The sequence below is a fragment of the Mastigoproctus giganteus genome, chromosome 12, assembly GCF_048544385.1.
Source record: "Mastigoproctus giganteus isolate SK-2022 chromosome 12, ASM4854438v1, whole genome shotgun sequence".
Taxonomy (NCBI): Eukaryota; Metazoa; Arthropoda; class Arachnida; order Uropygi; family Thelyphonidae; genus Mastigoproctus; species Mastigoproctus giganteus.
The window spans coordinates 69,017,840-69,042,707 of NC_143586.1; the positions used below are offsets into that span (position 1 = coordinate 69,017,840).

At 36.6% G+C, this 24,868-nt stretch overlaps 1 protein-coding gene across 5 annotated transcripts in view; it reads right to left on the reverse strand.

Moving 5' to 3' along the window:
* pps (protein partner of snf) overlaps positions 1 to 24,868 on the reverse strand; it is a 656,065-nt gene that overhangs the window by 560,373 nt on the left and 70,824 nt on the right. Inside the window, exon 3 of one of the 5 annotated variants that reach the window (XM_090386463.1) lies at positions 11,530 to 11,584. The exons of the other annotated variants lie outside the window; for them this stretch is intronic. The gene's annotated coding sequence lies outside the window, so the exon portion shown is untranslated. The remainder of the gene's footprint in view (positions 1 to 11,529; positions 11,585 to 24,868) is intronic. 5 annotated transcript variants of the gene reach the window in all.

Consider the following 24,868-nt stretch of genomic DNA (forward strand, 5'->3'; position numbering starts at 1 on the left):
CGCACACACAAAGACATCCCCCTTGGCAGTATCATGTCCCGTACCCGATTGCTCTGCAAACATCAAGCAAACAGTGCATTTTATAAGGCTGTGAGTCAGAGGACAACTGCCCCCCTCAGTTCTGCTCTGAGCCACAGCACTTCCATTAGCTTGAGCCTTTTGCTTTGCCGCTCTGGTCTGAGTCATGATTCTATTAATTTATTAATTAATTATAATTAATTATGTTATATTATTAATTTATGTTAAATATAATTAATTATATTACATTTGTAATCTAAGTCGTTATATGTATTTATTTAAACGTACAATTTAACTGCTAACGAAGTTCAACTAACGCTATCTAGTACGGTATATAACTATCGTATCACAAAGGCGGGAAAATTACGAACGGTACCGGAGTTGAAACACGTGGAAACCTTTACCGATACTTTTATGCAGTTACAAGGCCGAGCAAAGAATAAATACACCAAATTAATCAGAAAATCACAAAATAATGTTATACTACTAAATTTAAATCAAAAGTTTTAGAAAAACAATAATTTCAAATCAATAAATAAGAAAAATCCACTTAGCGGCTTTGAACACGACCGTCTCTAGTAGCCTCGTCAGCAGAGTTTTTTCCTCTATCATTCTCCAAATCTCTATCAAAACAGGATGATCTGAGAGATTTCTTCTTTTCCTTGGTCAGATTATCATTTCAAATTTTCTGATGTCAACATTTGCTTAGATCATGCCAGTGAAATAATTTTTATAAGGAAGAAATCCTATATTCCACACTCAACCTTAAAATCTGATCATTTATTCAAACCATGGTTTTCCAATAAATGTTCTAAGGCTATTCAAGATATTGTGTATCACAACTGGCTTGCATCCAAATCTCCAGGTTCATTTTCTGCTTACACCAAAATTTGCAACTAATTGTAAATCAGTCCAAACTAGATTCCAAAGAGGCTAAAAATAGAAAACTTGCTTTTTGTTGAATGGTAGTTGATCACTCTGGTCTCTTGCCAAAGCTATTGGCCACAACATTTGCTCATCTCTATTCATACCTCTGTCAAAACAGATGGTTCTATTCCCTTCAACTAAAGATAAAGCTAACATTCCAGCATCCTACTTTCCTTCTAACTTGTGTAGTAATGATCTTGATAAATCATCTACTATCATTCCCAGTAGACTACATTCAATGCCTCTTATTTTTTTCCGTCAAAATGATGTCAGAAGAATTTTGAACAGTCTTGATGCCAGGAAAGCACCAAGACCTAATAGTATTTTACTACTTGTTCTCAAAACCTGTGCTCCTGAGCTTATTGCTGTTTTATGTCCCTTATTTTACCCAGCCAGTTCCTACGGTTGTTGTTGTTTGGTTTTTTTTAGGAGCATTAGCAACTAAGGCCATATTGCTCCGGAATATGCGGTGGTCATTCCCTGACCTTTCCGCATCCTCCGTATTTGGTGGTGACAGGCTCGAACCCAGGTCTAATCAAGAAGCGTGTGGTACTCACTGCTGCTCCTTCCCACCTGGCCAGTTCCTATGGAGGGTGACAAATCCTTCCCATCCAATTATCATCCCACTGAACTTACTTCTACTGTTTCTAAAGTAATGGAGAAATCTCTTAACCATCTTACACTGTCTAGAAACCTTCGATCTGATCAATGATCACCATTATAGATTCCATCAGTGTCAATCCAGTGGTGATATACTGACTTGCATTACCCATATAGGGACAAATTAAATGGAAAAGTTTAGTGAAATTCAAGCAGTTACTATTAACATTTCAAAGGCTTTTCATCATGTTTAGCATAAAAGAATATATATAGAAACTAATATAACATTAGTAGAGGCACATGATGCAAGAAAGCAAGCTTTTAGAGCATCAGGCAAAAATAAAATTTCCCATTTCAACCATCCATTCACTCCAAAATTTTGTCTAGTTCAGCCTTGAATTTATTTAAGCTGTCAACTTCCACAACAACAGATGGAAGTTTGTTCCAGCAATCAACCACCTGCTGGCTAAAGGCAAATTTACACACATCTATCCTATAACTGTCTTTCTTCAATTTAAATGTATGCCTCTCAGGTGCGGAATATGTTGTTTGTTATTTGGTTTTTAGGAGCATTAGCAACTAAGGCCATATTGCTCCGGAGATATGCAGTGGTCATTCCCTGACTTTTCCGCATCCTCCATATTTGGTGGTCACGGGCTCGAACCCCAGTCTAATCAGGAAGCATGTGCTACACACTGCTGCTCCTGCCAACCTGGCTACGGAGGTGCCGTGCGGAATATGAGCAAGAGGAAGAATCCCATCAGCATTGAGCTTGCTCAAACCATTCAAGGCTTTATACACCTCAATCAGATCACCTCGCAGGTGCCTAGTCTCCAGACACTGCAATTTGCAGAACTTAAGCCTATCTTGGTAACAGCAACCCTTTGATGGAAGCTTATATCGAAGCTTCCATCTTGCGGAAGCATCTATATAAGCTTTCATCTTATGACTTGCTAACTGTTTTTTGTAATTGGGTATCTAGTTTATTCTCTCACTTTTATTTTATTTTATTTCATTTTATTATTTTTTTTTTATTTATTAATTATTATTATTTAGTTATTTATTTTATTTATTTATTTTTTTTTTATCATTGTTTTGTTCGGATTTTTTTTTTTTTTTTTGGCTGGTGCAGCATAAGCCATAGGCTTTCTTGCACCATACGGCCGTTACTAATACTAATACTACAGGTGATGATAGATGACTCCCTGTCTTCTAACTACTCCACTAATGCAGGTGTGCCCCAACGTTCAGTTCTTTTGTCCACTCTTTTCCTCTTGTATATCAATGACCTTCTACCATTGACCGGAAAATCTATCCAAAGTTTTGCTGATGAGAGCACATTGCATTCCACCTTTCATTTTGCACAAACAATTTTAACTTCTCGAATATCCACTACCAATTTCTTAAATGCTGATCTCTAGGTAATTCTCCAGTGGGGAAGATAACCGTTGATTTCAATCCTTCTAAAACTCAGTACTGTCTTATATCTCCCAAAAAAGGATTCTTCTGCTCCTATGCTTATCTTTGATGCCACTCAGATTTCTAGACATGATCATATATCTCTATCAGGAAGTACACTGACTTCTTTCTTGGCATAAGCACATCACAAATATTGCTTCCTCTGCATCAAAAAAACTGTTTCTATTTCGCTCATGTTGTTATCTTTTTTCCAAACAGCAGTTCAATTTGTACAAATCACAATTCTGCCCTAATATGGAATATAGTTCCCACATCTTGGGCAGTGCCCCCCCCAAACCCTCACTCAGGCTTCTAGATTCCATTCAAAAGAGCTGTTAGGTTAACTTATGGCATTTGAAATAATACCAATAGCTGGAATTGTGTGTGTTTTTTTACATTATCGTGATTTTACAAAAGCACGTCACACGTTAAACACTAATGTGATTAGTGAAACCAGAAAATGGAAGCATGAAGGCAAATGCCAAACATTAGATGAAGCTCTGTTCGTTTGGTTCAAACAGGCTAGCTCATTTAATGCACTGAAATCTTCAATCATATAAAAAACAAATAAATTTTCAGAATCTGCTCTTCATTCTTATATCTAAACTTTGTAAACTTTTTACTCTGTATCTCACTTGCACATGTCGTGTTAGTTCCAATTTCTGCATGAGGTGTGCTGTGATACTAATTGACATCTTTTTTTACTGTTTTAAATTTTACTACCAAAAAAAAAAATATCGGTGAACAGAAAAACAGTGAATTTGAGTGTAAAAGATGTTACGAATTATAGAAACATACGACAAATTAAAGTTAAGCAATATGTCTCAAAGGGAAACAGCAGTAAAATTGGGAATGCCTCAGTCATCTTTATCAAAATTATTAAAATCACGTCACACGTTAAACACTAATGTGATTAGTGAAACCAGAAAATGGAAGCATGAAGGCAAATGCCAAACAGTAGATGAAGCTCTGTTCGTTTGGTTCAAACAGGCTAGTTCATTTAATGCACTAATCAATCGTAGTATTTGTCTTCAAAAAGCTAATAATTCTGCTGAAAAACTACACGAAGAGTTTAAGGCGATGGACGGATGGCTGACCCAAATGGAAAGAGGTGTTATATTGTTTACAAAAAAATTCACGGAGAAAAACAGGATTCCAATGGTTCTGCAGCTGACAACTGGTTGAAGCCTCTTGGCAAAATGTGTTAAACACTTAAAATCCTGAAGACATTTTTAATACAGATGAAACAGGGTTGTACTACAAGGCTACCCCAGACCACTGCACGATTTTTAAAAATTCCTCTGAGTCTGCAGGAAAGAAGATCAAAGACAGAATTACAGTTCTTTTAACATGCAACATGATAGGAACAATTAAGATAAAGCTATTAGTCACAGGCAAGAATAAATAGCCTAGATGTTTTAAAGGAGTAAAACAGCTGCCTGTTGAATATGCCAATGCTTGGATGACAGCTTCTTTATTTGAAGATTAGCTTCGTAAATGGAATATGCAATTGGATAAAAAAAAACAAAAAGATGAATTGGTTTTGGACAACTACCCAGCTCATCCAAAGTTGACTTTCAAAAACACTGAATTAGTTTTTCTACCTTCATTATACCACATCACTGATTCAACCTCTAACCCAGGAAATAATAAAAACCTTTAAGCCCTTTTATAGATCGAATATGAGGCAAAGAATCATCCAGTCTATAGATGATGGTTTGGGAACATCTGATATCAGAAAACAAATAACATTTTAGAGGCAATGTTATTTTTATTTAACTTTGCCTCTAGAATATTATTTTTTATTTAACTTTGCCTCTAGAATGTATATTTTAAACAAATAACATTCTAGAGGCAATGTTATTATTAACATTCAACATGACAACCAGTGCCTGGAATGAAGTTTCCGAAACCTTCATTGGCAACCGTTTCAAAAAACGGTGGATTAATTATTCATGATGGTCAACTAGGTCATGATACTTATCATATTGAAAAGCTTGAAGACAGGGGTGAACAGAAGTTTAATGATTGGGTGGACATAGACAGTGATCTACAACTTTAAAAATACTGTTTAACTTTCTTCAGTCAATTGTAATGTTACAGAACCTTTAAGCTAACAGCAGGTTGAGTTACTGCACTACCACATAACACAACAAAGCCACGAAGTCTTATTTTTATAGGAGATATCCTTGTGTTTTTGTTAACATTGTTATCATACCAATTAAACTACCATGAGTTTTCAACATTACCAATACATATTGCAAGAAGGTAGTCATGTAGCTAGAAAATGTTCAGGGAGGCTTAGTGAAACATTCCGATTAGTTAAGAAGGCATTACTGAACTCAGCAGATTCCTCTGGATTAGAAAAATGCCATTTCACTAATCCATAAAAGGAGTTCAAAAAGTGAAGTGAATAATGCAATATAGGCTCATCTAGATATATATATATATATTTTTTTTATGTAAACCCCAAACACGAGAAGTATTAGAACCTATAGTACTTAGTACTATGCTTGGGTTGGAGGTTGAGAAGACGAAAGAAGATATTTGTTGACATTGGACTTGAACTTCTGTAGACTGGAAATACGTATGAAGGAAGGTTGTTCCAGAAAATGGCAGTTGAATGAATAAACGAGGAAGATGAAAAGTTGGTTCTGTGAGTTTGAAGTTGGACAGTAAATGGATGTTGGCTGGTGGCGGCACGTGTTTGGACTGTTTTGAAAGAGAGAGCGGGAACTATAGACACCAATTCAGAAGAACAGTGTCCATGGAAGTATCTGTAGAAGAGGCATGCAGCAGAAACAGTACGTCTATGAGACAGCGAGTGGAGACACTGTTAGAGATGAATCATTAATTAATCTAAATGTCCCCTTCCGAATGAAATCAAGAAGCTTGAGAGAGAGAGAAGTTTTGGGGGCACCACCCCAGATGTGGAAACAATATTCCATGGGAGGGGAGATTTGCAATTTATACAGAGTGAGCAGCTGTTTGGAAAAAAAGTAACGCCGAGAGCGAAAGAGAAAACAGAGTTTTTTAGATGCAGAGGAAGCAATATTTGTAATGTGCTTGCCAAGAGAGATTAGAAGTCAGGGTAATCCCCAAAAGAGATATATCATTTTGCTTAGAAATCGGAGTGTCACCAAAGATAAGCATAGGGGTAGAAGAATCCTTTTTGCGAGATATAAGACAAGACTGAGTTTTAGAAGGGTTGAAATCAACTAAGTTATCTTTGCCCCACTGGAGAATTACCTGAAGATCGGAATTTAAGGAATTGGTAGCAGATTTTCGAGAAGTTGAAGCTGATTGAGCAGGACAAGGTGTCTCAAAATGGAAAGTGGAATGCAATGTGCTATCATCGGCAAAACTATGGATAAGATTTCCAGTCAATGGAAGAAGGTCATTAACATACAAGAGGAAAAGAGTGGAGGAAAGAACTGAACCTTGGGGGACACCGGCATTAGTGGAGAAGTTAGAAGACAGAGAGCCATTTACCATCACTCACAGTGAGCGATCACAGAGAAAACTGGATAACCAATTACTAAAAACAGTTGGCAAAACCATAAGATGGAAGCTTGTTTAGAAGACCTTTATGCCAAACAAGATCGAAAGCCTTTGAGATGTCAAGAGCAACTACTTGTGTTCCACCAAACCTTTCCATTGAATTAGTCCATAAATGTGTAACATAAGCCAGAATATCACGAGTGGATTAACACTGATGGAATCCATACTGGCGATCGTTGATCAGATGGAAGGTTTCTAGGTAGTTTAAGAGTTGGCGGTTAATTGATTTCTCCATTACTTTAGAAAGAGTAGAAGTAATTGCAATAGGACGATAATTGGATGGGAGAGATTTGTCACCCTTTTTAGGAACTGCCTGGATATGAGCAAATTTCCAAGCAGAAGGAAAAACACCTTTGTAATAAGAAAATGAAAAAAGGTGATATAGAACAGGAGTAAATTCAGGAGCACAGGTTTTGAGAACAAGTGGAGAAATACCATCGGGACCTGGAGCTCTCTTAGCATCAAGATTCGTCAAAATCCTTCTGACATCCTTTTGGCGGAAGACCACAGGAGGCATTGAATGGAGCGTGTTGGGAATGGTGGGAGGTGTTTTACCAAGATCATTAATACATGAGTTGGAAGAAAAATGAGATGCTAGCAGGTCAGCTTTATCCTTGGCTGAAGTGACAACAGAACCATCTGGTTTGGACAGAGGTGGGAGCAGAGATGGGCAAAAGTTGCGGCCAATAGCTTTGGCAAGAGACCAGAATGCTCGGCTACCATTAGGGCAAGAAGCAAGTTTTCTACTCTTAGCCAGTTCAAACTCTAGTTTGGACTGATTAATAACTGCTTTACAATTGTTGCGAGCTTTGGTGTAGGCAGAAAATGAAACTGAAAAATTTGAAACAAGCCAATTACGATATGCAACATTCTTCTCTTGAACAGCCTTAGCACATTTATTGGAAAACTAAGGTTTAGAGAAAGGACAAGATTTTAAAGTGGAGTGTGGGATAAATGATTCCATTCCTGCATGAATAATTTCACTGACACGATCTGAGCAAACAATGACATCAGAAGTTTTGAAACAGTAATCCGACCAAGGAAAAGAAGACTCGCAGGTCATCCCATTTTGCATTCTTGTAATGCCAAACAACACGAGGTTGGGAATAGCCATGAGACAAAGGTTCCATTGGAGAAGAGACAATCACCAAGTTGTGATCTGAAGTGCCTAAAGGACCTCTCACTTCGACCATGTACTTAGAAGGGTTGTTTGTGAGAAAAAGATCAAGCGTATTGGCTGTATGGTTAGGATTGTCCGGTATTCTTGTAGGTAAATGAACAATCTGTGCAAGGTCATTAGTAATTGCAAAAGCCTCAGCATCTCGACCAGCTGGGTCGGTGTGACTAGAAAACGGAAGCCGGAGTTATGAACATTAAAATCACCAAGGAAGATTATCTCACTGTTAGGAAAGTTGGACTGGAGAAAGTCAAGTTGCAAAGAGTACCACCATCTTTGAGTACCTCCCTTTGAGGCAAAAGGAATCATATAGCGAATAATTTGGGCATCTGAGATGAGCAGTAGTTGAATCAACCGATAACTGAGATTCTGTCAGAAAAAGTACATGGGGTTAGGCAGACTGCAAGTGGAAATGGACATCGTTAAGATTAGAATTGAGACCACGTATATTTGTGAGATGAATTAGGAAGTGCTTGGGAGGTTTAGATATTTTCGCAGATAAGCTTGCTCTATTAGTTTGACAATTCATGGTGTATTCAATAGTAAGAAAAAGTGGGTGGGACATGCTGTATGAAGTAATGAAATTTTTGGATATGGCGTACACATGGTAAGAATATACCCAGATCCTTGACATAACGTGGCGTCGACAATGCTCCCCGCATACACACTACTCGGACTCCCTCCAGTCACTATCTGGCAGAGTAGAGGTAGCAAGATTATACACTAGCTGATCTGGAAGCCTCCTAGAGAGTTACCAATAGGTTCGGTCCGGTGTACTAACTAGCGGCCAGCCTGCGAACACCATTTTAGAGCTATACCCTCAAAATATAAGGAATATTGGATCTCGCTACGATGTTCGTCATAACCTCAAAAGTTGTCAATCATACTGCATGATGGAAGAGATAGGGAAGGGTTGACTGGAACTTAGCTCTAGAGTGGTGTTTCCCAACGTGGGTCTCACGCCCCACATGGGGGAAATTTGATTGTTCAGGGGGGCAATTCAAAAATTGCTCGTCTAGAGTTTAAAACAACCACCTACTATGATTTAACTTGTACAAAAGAAGAATTGTTGGTATCTCAATTTGAAATAAGCATTTGTTAAATGTTGTACTTTCTATAGAGCTGCACTTGAAAGTTTGAAGTAATATTAGCTAGTTTGCTCGGAGAGTATTGCTTACTATGCCTAGTGAAGGAATAGTACGTACTGTATTGGACGATTGCTTATGGCATGCGCAATGCGCAAGCAAAGTGGTTGTCTACTGTAGCCCACCACAAACTCCGCATGTTATATGAAATAGGTAATTCCTTTCATACAAACGCTCGTTTGGGCGTCATAACTGTACATTTGGATAGGTTTGGCGATCTCAGATTACAATAAAAAATTACTTTGTCTGCACACAGAATTATTTTTAATGAAGAACCATGATACACAATGGTATGTATTTGTCGTATATGTATATTTCTGTGGTCTCAGTAAATAAGCAAATAAGTCCAAAAACTTGAATTTGCAGGAGAGGAAAAATAAACTTCACTCTCATATAAACATGCATATATTCGAATATACAAATATTTATTACTCACGCTAAAACTACAATAACGAAGATATCTGCATGTCACATAATAGTAAATAATAAATACTTTATTATAGTGCACTTATCTCATTTTTGACAAATTAGACTTATCTGCTTGTTCACAGAGACCACAGATTTAATAGCCCGAATTCAGTAATTTGTGTGATTTATTCATTCAAAAAGGGTACTAATAATTAATTTTGATATATTAAAATAAAATTAAATTAACTTTAATGCATAGTTTATTTTTAGTTTTTGATTTATCTTATATTTATTTCTTCCAGTTGCACAGTAAAATGAGTAGTGCAAAAGTAAAAAAAAGTTAGTCAGTATTCAGAGGAATACTTAAAATTTGGTTTCATACCCACTGTCCACGATCAAAGGTCACCTTTTTGTCTTTTATGCCAACAATGCTTGATCAACGAATCAATGAAGCGAGGTCGTCTTGAGGCACATTTGAAGGCAAAACAATGCTCATGTAAATTCAGATTTAAATTACTTTCAAACTTTAAAGAAGAATTTTGAAAAAAGAGCAATATTAAAGTCTCTGTTTATTGCTCATACTGCAACTGTCAATTGTACTCTTGAGGCTAGTTATGAAATTTCTTTACTCATTGCTAAATCTGGGAAAAATCATACTATAGGAGAGAATTTAATCAAACCATCAATATCAGCTTAAAACAGTTCTGGAAAAAGATGACAAAGATGTGAAAGCTATGCCACTCAATAACAATACTGTTAGCAGAAGAATAGATGAAATGAGTGAAGATATTGAAATACAACTTGTTGGAAAGCTGAAAACAAGAAAATTCTCAGCAAATGGATGAATCAACTTTGAGAGACAGTGAAGCCGTACTGATAACTTATGTAAGATATATTGATAAAGGTAATTTTGCTGAAGAAATGTTATTCTGTAAATCATTAGAGAGCACCACTACCTCCAAAGATATATATAATAAGCTAAAAAATTACTTAGATGACAATAATATACCAATGAAAAATATAACATCTTGTGCTGCAGATGGTGCTCCTAATATGATGGGCAAGAAAAATGGCTGCTTAAAATTGATGAAAGATGAGAATCCTGAAATGCTTCTTGTGCATCGTGTTATTTATAGGGAAAACTTGGTAGCTAAAAATATTTCGCCTGTTCTTAATGAAGTACTAAAATCAGTTATAAAGTGTGTCAATGCTGTTAAAGCTAATGCCAAATGTGAGAGTCTCTTCAAGCTTTTTTGTGAAGAACAAAATGCAGACCATGTGAGACTTTTACTTCACACTGAAGTAAGGTGGTTCTCGAAAGGGAACTGCTTGAAAAGATTTATGGAACTATTTGATACTATTAGTGACTTTTTAAGTGACAAACCTGAAATGAAGCCTCTGTTAACGGTCGATGGTAAAGCATTTGTGAGTTATTTAGCCGATATCTTTGAAAAACTAAATATATTAAATAAACAACTTCAAGGAGCAAATAAAACTGTTATCGATGCAAAAGCGAAGATATTTGGTTTCATTACATTTATTGAATTATGTCAAAAATATATTTGTAACAAAATTTTGAACAGTTTCGTTGGCTGAAAAAATGTGAAGTGACTGATACCGCTGTACTTGTTATTGTCGATCATCTGAAAATTCTGTCCGCTGATTTAAAAGAAAGGTTTTCTGATTTAAAACAAATTGATTTTCCAACATGGATGATGCAACCAATTTTAGTGGATTTGTCTGATGTATCAATGCAGTACTAAGAAGAACTCTCAGAAATGTAAAATGATGAGTCAGTTAAAACTTTATTCAATATAAAAGGAGCGATGGCACGGCTTTGTGATGAAACAGAAATTAAATACCCAAATTCAACCAACTTTGCAAGAGACCTATTGTTACTGTTTCCATCTTCATATTTAGCTGAATGTGGATTTAGTGCCATAAATGATTTGTTACTAAAGAAAAGAAATCAACTGGATATCACAAAACGGGGAGACTTGAGACTGAAGCTGACTAAATTGGAGCCCAATATAAAATCTCTCTGCGGCAAGCATCAAGCACAAGGGTCTCACTAAATTTAGTGCACTCATCTAGTGACTTCACACGGAATGTTGAAATTATTAAACAATTAAATAATAATTACTAAAAATTAAAATATTATAGAAAAATCTTTCATATAAATTATTTTGTACTTGAATTTTAGTTGTCTATTATATGTTTTGAAAATTTACTTACCGTTTTTTTCTTAATAATATCCTAATGATTTCTTCCTAAAACTAAGTCTTGTGTCCTGAACAAGTTGTAATTAGGATTCATTTATGGAATAATTCAATTTTTGAATATAAAAAATATGTATATGTTACATAGGGGGCATTAGAATTTTAGAAAGACTTAGGTGGGGCATGGTAAAAAAAAGTTTGGGAAACACTGCTCTAGAGACTAAACATGGGTTCCACCACTTCAAGCCTCCAATAAACAAAGTGGTGGTATTGCATCAGTTGATGAGAGTCATCTACCACCTAGTACTGCCTGGTAACATAGAGGGGCAGCATTCCTCCATGTGGTGTGGGCGCCACACCTCGACCCCTGCTTACGTTGGTTCATACCTGGGTGGTCACCCACCATGTACTTGCGCATGGAGGTTATACCCAGGATTACTAACAATCCCACCATCATGAAGGTGCAAGCAGAGGATTTGGCTGTCACAGACCATCCGGACTTCGCCGAAATTGGGTCCACTTGACTTGAGTGTCACCCGAATATCAGTTCCATCAGCGTTTTAGACTCCCAGGTAGGTTTTAGACTCCCATCTAGATATAAATGGTTTCTTAAGGGAACTAAGCATGTTTTAGTGAAGAGAAAACCTCATTCAACTAACTTGATGAACTATTATGAATGGCTCATGAGTCAGATGTAGAAAACAACTTTCACACTGTTTATTTGTACTTTAGAAAATATAAAGTACAAACTCTGAAATATAAGCAATCAAATGGGAAATTAGTATTAGTAGTGGGAAATTATGTAAAGAAGCAAGCTTATACAGTATTAGCCAAAAAAAAACAACCCACTATCCTCTCACCACATCTTTCAATCACCTCCTAATAATTTGTCTAATTCTTCCTTAAATACAGAAGACTCTCGATTTACCGGGATTTACTTCAAGTAATAACTAGAACCCGCCGCTCAAAAAAAAAAAAAAAAAAAACAGATCAAATGTTTAGTTTGTTTTAGTGCGTCGCGTCGATTGTTGTGTTCTGTTGCACTGCAAAAAGACAAGTTTTGTTTATTTATGTCAGGGATGTCGAATTTTTTTTTATAGTGTATATATATATATATTTTTTTTTGTTTAGAAATCGGGAAAATGATGGGTAAATGCAAAAGAGTTGCACTTTCAGTTAAACAAAGACTTGAAATTATTCAAAAGTTTTAAAACGGTGCCTCCGTTAAATCTCTAATGAATCATTATAATATTGGTGACCAAACCATAAGCAACATTGTAAAAAATAAACGGAAGCTATTTGATTTAAAATCGACATCACAAAAAATAAAGGGAAGCATCATATTGGACACGCAAGTAATGCATTTAAGTTTTTTTCGTTTTTTATCTATCACCATATTTTTTACGTAGTTGCTGAACATTTTTCAATACAGTAAGTCACCGACTTATGCAACTACGAATTTACATAAATTTTTTTCACTCAATTTTTTTTTTTTTAGGATTGTAAAATTTAAAACAAAAAAAAAAAATTGGCAGACATTGTTTCTTTATAATGGATTGAAGTCACATGCAGGTGTAGTAAAGGATTGGTCAATAGGATCAGCAGCAGTTTTGGGCAGCTAGCACAGTGTTCGTTTCCAGAAATTCCGGCGTGACCAGGGATCCAACAAAAGAGAACTTTTTGTTTCTTCTGGTTTAAATTAGTCAGAGTATTCAAAATCTATTGAAGTATCATTCTTCGTATTCTGTTGCATAGCTTGAATAGCACTGATAGAGCCTGTATATATATATAACACTGTGCAATATGGTTGTAGAGAGTGTGTAATTTAAGGTTATGTGCATAGCATAGAATTCTGCAGTATAGCTGCTACATTCAGTCGGGAGTTTCTCGGATATGGTAATGTCGGAAAATAATGCTGCTGCACCAACAAGCTTTTCAGTTTTAGACCCATCTGTGTAGATTATTAGTAGTGGTAGTAGTAATGTAGGCATGTAATGCAAGAAAGCAACCATATGAGCTTATGTAGCATCAGCCAAAAAATACCCAATTTCACACATCCATTCCCTCTAAAAGTTTGTCCTGTTCCTCCTTGAATTTATTTAAGCTATCAACTTCCACAACAGATGGAAGTTTGTTCCAGAAATTAACCACCCGCTGGCTAAAGGCAAATTTCCACACATCTATTCTACAACTGTCTTTCTTCAATTTGAATTTATGCCTCCTGAGGTTCTTAATCTGAACAAGTGGAAGAATCCTATCAGAACTCAGCATGCTCAACCCATTCAAGGACTTATACACCTCAATCAGATCAACTCACAGGTGTCTTGTCTCCAGCCACTGAAAATCACAGAACTTAAGCCTTTCTTGGTAAGACCACCCCCTCCGTTCCCCTCACCAATCTTGTTGCCCTTCTCTGTACACGGTCAAGCAAATCTACATCCTTCCTAAAATGAGGCCTGCAGACCTTTTACACAGTACTCAAGGCATGGCCTGACCACTGCCTTATACAAAGGGATAATCACCTCCTTTTCCCTACTAGCAAAATTCCTCTCCATCATTGACAATATCCCATGACCTGCTATGGCAACCTGTCTGCATCGCTCAGTAAACTTCATACCTGACTACACAATTACTCCCAGATCTTCTTCATTTTCTATCACTCTAAGTGAGGTACCACACAGTTGGTACATTTCTCTGGGGTTACTTCTACCCATATGCAGTACTTTACATTTTTCAATGTTAAACTTCGGTTGACATTTCCCAGCCCATCTGCCCAACTTTTCTATATCATGTTGCAATAGCACACTGCCAACCTTTGTATCATCTGCAAACTTCGACATTAAGCCTGAAACACCTTCTTCAATATTATTGATAAATATACAAAACAACAGTGGGCCCAACACCGAACCCTCGGGATTCCGCTAATAACATTAATCCATGAAGAGCAGTATCCATTGATTACCACTCTGTCTTCTCCCACTCGACCACCCTTTTATCCATTGTAGCAACTTGCCCTTAATGCCATACCACTACAATTTGTACAGCAGTCTTCCATGTGCAACAGTATCAAAAGCTATTCTAAAATCCAAGTATATGATATCAAAATTATTTTTTGCATCCAGTTCCTTTGTAACTACATCATAGTATCCAATAAAATTTGTCAGACAAGACTTTCCCTTAACAAACCCATGCTGTGTCTGAATTATTACTGCAATCTTGTCTAGATGATCCTGTAATACATCTTTAACCAGTGACTCCATTATTTTCCCCAGTACAGAAGTTAAACTAACTGGTCTGTACTGTACTGGATTGGTGTGTACTGGCTGCACTGGGTTCGCACTGTGGCATGTATTTACTGTACTTTCCGTTGGGACAAAGTATGTTTTCCCCAGGGTGTGAATGAAAGGTCACAGAGCGGTATATGATACATCCAAGGTGGGATTGTACAAGAGGCAGTAGGCTGTATCTTACTAAAGTCAATTTGCCAGTCATCCTGTAGTGAGAAAAGATGTATCTCGGTTGGTAGGTTTATGGAGGGATAAGCTCTATAAAGGTTTTCCCATTTGGGAGAGAAGAGTCCATTCCAAGTGGGCTGATTTAGATGCCTTTGAGTTTTGCTGCATAATTTAATAAAAGTATTTGTTGGCATAGCTGCAAGGAGGTTTCATGTGGTTCAGCATATAGGCTCTGAACTGGTGATGTGCGGTAGTGCGAGACGAAGAGCACTGTGGTGTACAGGATCAAGCCAACAAAGCACTTGGTCTAGCAGAGCTATAGACAACAGAACTGTAGCCCTGACATGACCATATTAATGCATGGTACAAGTGTAGTAGTGTGTAATGGTCGGCTCCTCGTGTTGTGCCTGATTGAATTCTTAAGATGTTAAGCTTTTTAAGACAGGTAATCCAGAGCACTTTTATGGGATCAAGGAAGGCAAATTTTTGGTAATATATCACACCAAGAAAGCAGACACTAGGGACCACTGGTACAACTTGATTTTCTACTCGAAATTCCAGGTCTGGATGTAGGTTACACTTCCTACAGAAGTGTATCCAGACAGACCTTTGGTGTGAGAGACAAAATTCATTGTTTTGGGACCATTTAACTATTTTGTTGATGGCACATTGTAACTGTCATTCTATCATTTGCATATTGGGCAAATGGCAGGAGATACTAAAGTCATCGGCATACATGGTAGTAGATACTGTTTGTGGTAGGTCATTTGTTACTGAGTTCACTATTATATTAAAAAGAGTGGCACTTAGCACTGATCCTTATGGCACTCCTTCTTTCTGGATAAATTTTGAAGATAACTGGTTACAAACACTGACACTTGAAATGAGTGGTTGTGTAGGAAATTTCTGATAAACTGTGGTAGGTGTCAGTGTAATCCCATCATATGGTTTTGCATTATACCATATCTCCAAGTGTCAAAGACTTTTTCAATGTCAAAGAGGACCACGGCCAGGTATTCTTTCCATATGAAGGCATCAATTGAATAAATTCCGTATGAAGGCGTCAACGGGTGTTAATTTCTGTCTTAATCGAAAGGTCAAGGGTGGATCTACCTTCACTGAAGTCACATTGCACTGGATTTAGGAGGTCATTTCAAGCTAGAAACCAAGATAGCCTGGCATTTATCATTTTTTCCATGTCCTTGCTCATACAGCTGGTGAGGGCAATAGGTCGATAATGTTGTGGATTTGTAGGATCTTTTCCCAGTTTTGGAAATGCCAAATCATAAGCATGGCGCCATTTTTCGGGAAAATGTTTTCTTTGAATATTCTGTTGTAGAGGAGCAACAGTGTCTCGACGACTTGTTCAGTGAGTTTTGTTATCATGATGTAGTGCAGATCACGATCTACCAGTCGATCGCGGCTTTAATTTTGGTCGATCACGTCATGATGAATTTTAAATATATATATAAAAAATAAATTAGTCAAAATCTAAATGTTATTATTATGCACCCCACTGCATATGCTTCTTACAAATCTGTTGAACCACGTGATTACTCGTCACCACGCAGCCGCTAGGCTTGTCTAGTGAAAATTCACGCAGTTACATTGTGGAGAGCAGTGTGTGTCGAATTCGTATTTAGCTTACTTAATATTAATAACTGGACAGTACTAATACGTTAATTTAATACCCTTTACTTTAAAATGAATACTATGAAAAGTAGTAAAACGTATCATTTTCATCAAGAGTGGGAACTAGAATACTTTTTTGTAAAGATAAAAGAAAAATGCTGTTTTATTTGCAATGCTTAAAAGTGCTCTTCAAGATCTGCAATTATCTTAACATACTGTGATGCAATGCATCGAAAAAATGAGTAAAAATGTGAGCGAACAATTGTGTGCTCAATTGGCTATTTATTGAAAAAAATTAAATTACCACTATTTAAGCTCGTGTCAATAACAACAGATGGAGCTAGAGCAATGATGGAGCATCTTAACGGATTCATCGCATTGTGCCAAAAGGATGATGAATTCCCAGATTTTTTTGAGTTACCACTGTATCATTCACCAACAAATGTTAGCCAGAAAATGATTAAATACTAAAAATGTTATGGTCATAGCTTTTGAAATCATGAATTCCATCAGAGGACAATCTCTTCAAAGAGACATTTCAAAATGCAACTCGATGAAAATGAACCAGATCTGATATTACACACAGATGTGAGGTGGCTAAGTCAAAGTAAGTTTCTACAGAGATTTCGAAATTTGCTGAATGAAATTTTAAAAAAAATTGCTGATCAAAGGGGAGATTATTATAAATAAATGTTTTTTTTTGTTTATACTCCGGCACGACAACCAAGTCAGTAGAGTTTACAATAAATCGTTGATATAAATATTTATCGTATTTAGTAGTTACAGGCTTGAACCCCGGTCCACTCAAGGAACGCATACTATGTACTCTCGCTCCTGACCACTGGGCTACGTCAGGCCTTTCAGCAGGTACAAGATACGGAGTAGTTGTGTGATCTGGCTTTTTTGTCAGATTTTACCAGAATTTGGGGGGGGGGGATGTGGGTGACATTAGTAGTATTTCTGCATATAAATATCAATTTTCAGCAATGGCTAAGGATCTCAAAGGAAAAAAATTCTAACATTTTGCAAGTATGCAAGATCATTTGCAAAAATATTATTTATTTATTATTATTATTATTACCCGTATGGTGCAAGGAAGTCTGAGTGGGGTTTACAACCAGCCAAAAAAAATTTCTGAGTTAGAGTTACCCTGAGAGAGAGAGAGAGAGAGAGAGAGAGAGAGAGAGAGAGAGAGAGAGAGAGAGAGAGAGAAAAAGAGAGAGGTAGAAGGAAATCACTAAGAAAGAGATGATGATATCCACTGGGTGTGCCAAGCAAATACTTACCAGATGTGAAATCCTGTTTTTGAATTTAATGGTGAGAAATTGAAACCAAATCTGGTTTTGAATTTAATAGTGAGAAATTGAAACCAGATTTGGTGATTTTAAAACAATCGAAGGCATTGTTCAATACATTTTTATCCATTTAATGTTGACTTAGATACGAAACAAATTGCAGGAGGGGGGAAAAAAACAAAAAAAAACGGATTTTTCACATGGAGAAAATATTGCTTGAAAATGAAATTATTACATTGCAAAACAATATCTTCCTAAAAGAAAGATCATCAGAAAAAGACTTTTGGTGTAATGTAAAAAAAAAGCCCAAATGTAAAAAAAATGCAGTAAACTTTTAAATTCCTGTTCTGGTTCCACATATCTATGTGAATCGGCTTTTCGTATTTGAAACAAACAAAGATGAAGAATTGCTCTAATTTTACAGACATGCATACAGAAGATTCTTTACTGCCGGCCTTATCACAGTATATCCCCGATTTTGAAAGCTTAGCATATGACATGAAGCCACAAACTTCACATAAATTAAAAATTTAAATATGTTAATTTAAAATAAGAATTCTGAATTGTATTTAATTTAAAAATTTATAAACAACAATTTTCGATACGTGTTGATTAACTCTTTTAACCATGTGGAATGAAATTCTTGAGATGGCAGATCACAGCACATTTTGAATAAAAAAAAGTAGATCGCATCAGAAATTAAGCTGGCCACCCCTGATGTAGTGTATTCTATCGGGCTCTGCTGCACTGAGTTTAGTAGAAGTGTTTTTCAGCTTGCACTTTGTGTGCCTGAAAATGCACAGAGTATGATGATGTTGTAGCTGAGATTTCCATGAAGGACCTACCAAGAGTGTTTTCAATCTCCTCTGGTTTTGTAATATCACAGCCAGTGACACTGAGCATGGGACAGTTGACATGTGGGTGTTTTGTATACATTCGCTGTAGTTTTACCCATATTGTTTGGGTGTTTGTAGTTATTGTAATTGTGGAAGCGAAACGCCTCGATGCTGATCTGCCTAACACATTTTTGTCTTTGCTCTTGCCTGTTCAAAGGTTTAATGTTTAATGATGAATTAATAATGTTGGGAACTTCCTGAAGATGTTCTGTGCTCTGTTTTTCTGTTTTTTGGCTGCATTACATTTATCATTCCACCAAACTTTTGAGCAGGCCGATATTTTTGTGGGTTGTTTTGGAATCACTTTGTCTATTGCCTGCAGTATATGGTTAGATATATATTCTACTGCCAGGTTTATAGGTGTTTCTTGGATCTGCTTTTCTTCTAGTGTTGCTAGCTGCTTGTGCACATCCCATTCAACTTTGGAAAATACCATTTGGTAATTTGGTAGTAAAGGTGGGGAACACTTGTATCAATGTGGCACATCACAGGGTACTGATCACTGCCCAGTGGACTGCTGTGAATGGATCATCCAAATTGAGGATATATGGTTGCTGACCACAGAGACATCAATAGCTGAAGTAGATCCTGTAAGAAGATGCATATAAGTGTGACCTCCATCATTTAAAGATATCATATTGTGTTGATAGAGTAATTTTTTGATAGCTTGTCCAGTTTGTGGTTTCCCCATAACGGATGGTGACTGTTGAGGCCTCCTAGAATGCAGTAGGGTTTGAGAAGTTGTATCACTAATTCTTCTAAGTCTGCATAGCTTATATTTTGGTTAGGTGACAAGTATAATGAGACTATGATTAAATCAAAGTTAACATTGACCTGTGCAGCAACTGCCTCAAGCTTTTTTTAGTGGGACTGGTTTTGAGGATATCTGATAGTTGATCATCAGTGCTACCCCTCCACGTGCGAGATTGTTCAGATTGTGTGGAACAGGATCTTGCCGATGAATTATGTATTTCCGAAATAAATACATAATTTGGCATTAGATTGGTTTTCTGTAGACAGAAGGCAATAGGGTCATATTGTGAAAGGAGATCTCAGATGTCGGAAAAATTACTATGATAGCCTCTGCAATTCGACTGTAAGAAGGTGGGCATTGTTTGGGTTTAGTGGAACCCCCAATTTGTTTTTGAGAGATGGAAGATTTACATCGCTCAAATTTATCTTTCCTTTTCTTTGGGAAATAAGGTTTCCCTATATCAGTATCCCCATTGGTGAAAAGTTCTAAAACCTGTTCATCTTGATTTAAATTGTCTTCTCAGTCGTGTATTCTGTTTGGGCTGAGTCAGGAATGGTAGATATACTGTGGTATTCTGCTGTTGAATGAAATCTAGTTGTACTGTGATTGGCATATTTATGGCTTTGCTTTGTTTACTTTTAATTTGGTGTGTTGGTACTGGGCACAATAGTGACCTTGCCCATTCAGCTAGTGACTTACTTGGTGGTATAGTTACCTCTGTTTGGGTAGCAATTGATGTATGTTTTGTGGTTATTTGTGCATAAGTTGGCTTGTTAGCATTTGAAACAGGTAAGGATTTTTTAGCCTCTTGGTAGATTACATTATGTTCAGTTTTGTACTGCTGTATCTTTTTTATTCGCGTTTCTAAAGGAGACACTCCTCTTGGAATACACCGGATGTGCTTCTTTACAATTAAGACAGATTGGTGTTGTGACTGTGCATTAGTACTAATGTGTGCATTGCATCCATATGTAGCACGGATAGCTGCTCCTCTGCAGACTGTTTGTGAGTGCCCAAGCTTCTGGCACTTGTAGCAGTGTAATGGGTTTGGGATGTAGGGTTTAACTCGGCAGTTAAGATAGTCTGCTTTTATCACTGTTGGTGGTTTGGGGTTGTCAAAAATGAGTATTATGTTCCAAGTAGGAACTAGTATGCTGTCTTTCTTTGCCATAATTCTTTTGACATTGATGACTCCTTGGTCTCATAGTTCTTGTTTTAGCTCTTCGTCTGACACGTTGACGAGGTTCCATTCAATGATGACACTTCTTGACGTGTTCAGGGTCTTTTGGTGACAGAAGTTCCACCAAAAGTTTTTAGTTTTTGTAGTTGCTCAGACTGTCGAGCAGTGGCAACTTCAACCAGTAGGTCTCCTGATCTTAAACGACAAACTGTCTTGGGAGTACCTATTGTGCTTTCTAGTCATATCTGCACTAGGAATGGAGACAGTTTTCCAATCAGTTGTTCTTGAGTGGAATGAATGATTACAAAAGTTGGAGTTCGGATTCTGTCTACATCAGTCTTTTGATGTTTTGCTGTGACAGAACCAGACTCCTCTTGTTGTTGCCTTATCAGGGTTTTTTCTGTGCACCCAGTGGTTTTCTGGGTTTTGGGAACTGCTTGCTCCATTTCACCCTGGAAGGGAGACCTTTTCCACTCCAGGTTACCAGCCCCGCCATGTGGAGGCAGGAGTAGTGTAAATAAAAGGAAAAAAGAAAGAAAGTTACTTCTCCTGATCAAATAAAGTGATTTCTTTACTAAGGATTATTTAATTGATTGTTAGTGTAATACTATATAAAGAAGACGATTTTATTTATTCAAGAGAGAGTGCTAATTCATTGGCAAACTTGATCACAAAATCGCTTGGCACCTGAGGCCACCAAGCTTTATCTATCCCCTAATTTGAAAAATTGCTACTCTCAGAACATCTTATCAACATTGACTGTTGTGGCAACAAACAAGAATTCATGAGGTGAGTGCAAGCATTACTTTGACCCATATCATCAGATAAACACAGATCTAAATTACCCTTCTCTCCTCTAACTAGCAGTTTTCGAGAACCCTTAGGATATCCTTAATGATAGTGGCAAAAATCCTTGCACCACTTTGTTCAAATGTATACCACCTCTACAAATCAGATTCCTTCTACTTACAAATGTGGGCCACATTGATAAAAAAAATTTCCTCCCAAGAGCCTTGCAGATTCCCCACAGTCTCAAGTTAATCCTATTTTCCTTCCTTCCTTATATGAGAAAAAATAAAAAAATGTGACTGTAATGTAGCACTCATATTCTTCACAAAATTCCAGGATTCCCAAAAAAAGGTCACTAGGAAGTCTATGGGATGGAAGGAGAACATAACCATTTAGGAAAATGGGTGGGTGGGGGGAAAGAAGCATACATTTATGAGCATGGTTTATTAGTTTTATGAAAATGTGAATTTTCAATAAACTGAAAAACCATGCCCCTAAATTAGTGAAAGATAATAACATTTATTGTTATGTTTATGCTCTACAGGGAACACAATTATATAATAATCCCCTCACAACCAGTCCACAAATTTTAGCTAACATGGTATTATTTTTATATACCATATTCACTAGACAATGAGATGGCACCTATATTTTAGGAGAATTTTGGAAAAAAATATTTTATTACATATATTTGAAATACAAATTCACAAGTAAATGTATCACTTTCTAAGTTCATTTTCTGGAGATGGAGAGCCAAAATGTCTTTCAATTGCCTCGTTACCATGTTCTTTGGCATAATTTTAATGCATTCAATTTGAAGCCAACAGTGTATGACACCTCTTCTCTCTTATACCTATTTCAGCCAGCAAATTTATAACAAAACACAGTTATTGTTATTTGGTTTTTAAGAGCATTAGCAACTAAGGCCATATTGCTCCGGGGTTATGCGGTGGTCATCCCTGAACTTTCTGCATCCTCCATATTTGGTGGTCACGGGCTGGAACCCCGGTCTAATCAAAGTGTGTGCTACACACTGCTGCTCCTGCCCACCTGCCTCGGAGGCACCACAAAACACAGAAAGACAAGCAACTAAAAAGAAGTTTTCTCTCTTCGCTGGTGACATTGATTTAGAGGATTACTGATTCTAGGAGGCTACAGATAAGGCCAATCAAATGACTATTAATAATTATTAATTCAGATTGATCATGATGCTTATCATTGCATATGTAGATCTCAATAAGAGAAGTAGAGCAAGGAAAAGGAGTGGTACTTGGGTGTACTGTATATTGAAGGTAAGCCAGAGCTACAATGGTAATTTCCTGTAATCTTTTTCAGAATGAAATAGGGTTGTTTTTCATGTGTGTGTGTGTGTGTGTGTGTGTGTGAAATAAAGCACAAGTTCTAGTGAGATGTGTAAGACCTCACTGGGATACAACACAAAGCAATAACCAGAGGTCGCCAACATTTTTCTGCAGCAGGTTATATAATTGAGTTGAAGGTATACATCTCGTGCCATCGTAAGAGGAATCAATACCCTGCCACCACTGATCTGTATTGCCAAATACAGTAAGTACTGGTTATAGTGATCATGTTTGCAAATTGAATTTTGATTCTAATAAACGGCAATTCTAATTAGCAAAAATTAAAAAATATTTTCCAGAGGCTATAAAAATAAAGATATAAAGCACAAATTTACACTTTATTACCAAAGGTTTATTACCAAATAATTGATATGTGAAAATTGGAAGAATATTATCTACAGGTTAGCGAAATACAAATAAATTTATACTTACGTACATAGCTTAATTAATATACATATAAATTAAACATAAACATTCGTAATATGATTATAATTTAAAATAGTCACTTATTTTAGACTGCTTTAAATTATCACTACAAAATCTATTTACAGATTTTTCAATATTGTATAACACTATATTCACAATCACTTGCACCAGATTCTTCCAACGCTCTCCTCAGGACGGCTACAGCTTAACAAGTTTGCCGTTTTGTAATTGAAATTCGTTCAGGTTCATCTTCATTTTCCTCCTCCGCGGCAATATTATCAGTAACAGACTGGGCAATTTCTTCATGTGTTAAGGCTGCAGTAACTTGTAGATCACCATTTTTGTCCACCCAATCATTAAACTCCTGTTCACCCATGTCTTCAGGCTTTTCAATGTGATCAGTATCGTTACTTCATTCCAGGTGCTCATTGTCACATGAAGTGCATCTAGAACAGTTATCTGGTTTGCGATATCTAATGACGTTCCCTAACCTTCATCTATAGAGTGGATGATCCTTCACCTAATATCCAATCTATAAAAAGTTTTAAAAGTTTTATTATTCCCTGGTCGAGAGGTTGAATCAGTGATATGGTATTTGAAGGTAGAAAATACTAATTCAATGTTTTTGAAATTCAACTTTGGATGAGCTGGGCAGTTGTCCAAAACCAATGCAATTTTTTTTTTGTTTCTCTTATCCAATTTCAAATCCCATTTACGAAGATAATCTTCAAATAAAGACGTTGTCATCCAAGCACTGGTATTATCAGCATATTCAACAGGCAGTTGTTTTACTCCTTTAAAACATCTAGGTGATTTATTCTTTCCTATAACTAATGGCTTAATCTCGATTGTTCTCATCATGTTGCACATTAAAATAACTGTAATCCTGTTTTTGATCTTCTTTCCTAGTAAAATAATAAGAGGAGTTTACCTCAATATAGTACGTAGAACACTTCCGTATGATACCCTCCAGAAATTAAAACGGAAAAAATGAAAAAAATCGACAACTTACCGGTACATTAGAGTAAAATATAAATAATTAAATAATCAATATAACACAATTCAAATCAATTTAAAACAATTAAAAATCAAATTAACGCAATTAAAAGAATCTAACGAAAATATTCAAAACGATTTTCCTTCCTGAAGCTGACAACGCTTTTCGACCGTATGTCGTGATCACAGGAATGAAAATTACCGAATCGGGTTAAACCTGATACTTAAATAGAGATTATTTGTCTCTACGCATGCGCGTAAAGGTCCACGCATCGGAGATCAATATGGCCGCCGAATATTAACAGAATTCTCATGTAATTTAATTTCAACTGTTTCTGCAATTAATAGTCGCGTATAATTACATTGAACTTTAAGTATTTTGGCCTCGTTAAATAAAAAAGTATGTTTTTCGTTAATGGCATGAAAGGCTAATTCTGACGCTGCTGAACGAGAAGCATGAATTGAGGTTTCACGTTGATTTACACGAATATTAAGAGAAAATAGGTCGAACCTTGGTAAGACGAGCCGCAATCACCGCAAGATATGTTGTATACCAGATCATTAATTTGTG